This window comes from Tupaia chinensis, unplaced genomic scaffold (genome assembly GCF_000334495.1).
Source record: "Tupaia chinensis unplaced genomic scaffold, TupChi_1.0 Scaffold000101_1, whole genome shotgun sequence".
Lineage (NCBI taxonomy): Eukaryota > Metazoa > Chordata > Mammalia > Scandentia > Tupaiidae > Tupaia > Tupaia belangeri.
Window position 1 is genome coordinate 1,798,916 of NW_006159565.1, and position 1,629 is coordinate 1,800,544.

The 1,629-nt window shown below is 41.3% G+C and overlaps 1 protein-coding gene across 2 annotated transcripts in view; it reads left to right on the plus strand.

Annotated features, from left to right (window-relative positions):
* WIPI2 (WD repeat domain, phosphoinositide interacting 2) overlaps nucleotides 1–1,629 on the plus strand; it is a 47,855-nt gene that overhangs the window by 572 nt on the left and 45,654 nt on the right. The window lies entirely within an intron of this gene.

Sequence of the window (1,629 nt, forward strand, 5' to 3'; positions counted from 1 at the left end):
GAAAGACGGCTCCGTTTCTTCAAACCTCACTTCCCACGAAGTTAGAGACCGAACTTTGTGGCGTGGCACGTCCCGGCCGCCCGTGCAGCGGTGGGAGTGAGAGGCTTCTCACGCCCTCTTGCGCACCCGTCTTCCCCAACTCTTCCTCCTCTATAGGGCTTTCTCCTTGTCTCGTCATTTAGGGCCTCTTTTCCCACTTTTATTTCCTTTTCTCCCTTTCTCACTGTTCTTTTTGGCAGGTGACTTTGATGTCTTCAGGGAAGAAATGAAACTTACTGATCGCAATTATCCTGGCCCCTATCCTAGAGAGAAACTGACCCCAACAGAACTGTACGGAGAAGTGTCTGCAGATTTCTTGGTGCTTCAGGGAGTGGGTCATTTTTAGGGCAAGAAGATCTTAATGAATGGCAAGCCAGGGATTCTGAACGCTCTTCGTCCAAACCTCTCTTGGCTGGCAGCTCATAAGACTGAGCGAGGCTGTGTCAGGTGACCTGTGAGGAATAGTTAATAAATGAAGTTTCTAGAGAAGGAAGGATGAGTTATGAAGCTGGAAGGGAGGAGAGCCATCTTGGGAAGTGAGTAAGAGGAAGTGATGTAAGAACAGGAGTGGGTCATTTGGCATCATGCTTAACTATTTGGTTGAATTGTTACTGGCAGAATGGAATTAGAGAAGTAGAAAATGATATTTTTTTAAATTAAAAGTTACCTGTAGACCCACCAATAAGTCAGTAGTGTGTGGTGGAAGCTCAACGCCTTCCCAAAGTTGTGAAGACTGTATGAAGAGGTTAAAAGGGGTAGGTCACCCATCCTGAATACAGATAGGGAAACTAAAGTTCACAACTGTTGAGAGTTTGCCTGTGTCTCACAGTTGGTTAATAGTGCAGTGAAGGCAGGAGTAGAATCTCATCTCCTCCAATCTCGTGCCCTGTTCTTTCCACTCTGCCATACTGTGTTTTCTACCCTCAGAGACTTTTGAAGACTCTAAATTAAAAGTTGATAGGGTAGCAATCTGTAAAGATAAAAACTACTAATACTATAGTGTTCTGTGTGAACAAAAAGCCAGTACATCAAAAACAATTCAGACAATCTGTTGCAGTTTGTTATAATTGGGATGGACTATATTATCCAGGTAAAGGAGAACATTTCCAACCAACTATGATTTTTTTAAAGACTTCAGTTTTTTGAACCCAGTAAAAATAGTCTTACAGTTTCCTGCCTTGTATAAATTGGAGAATTTCCAAGACATTTGTTACCACTCTTTTCAGTTTTTCACTACTCAATATTTGTTTCAGAAGAAAACCACATACTGGAAAGCATTCTCTTTTGCTCTTAACTTCAGATGGGTTATCATCTCTTATACCCTGTATAATGAAGAATGTCACTGTGGCCTGAAAGAAGACCATGTCACAGTCAGAAATCATATACTTACCCCCGTCCCCCCCATGAGTCCTGAAGTTACTAGTTCAAGAGATGATTTGTGTCGTAATTTTGACTCGTCAAAGAGACCTTTATATAACATGGACATAAGTTGGGAGAACTAGTAAGTTAGGACTTAACTAAACTTTATTAGATCAAAACAACCATTTAATTTGTTTTGAATTTACACTTGAAATAAAGACAGGCATTCCT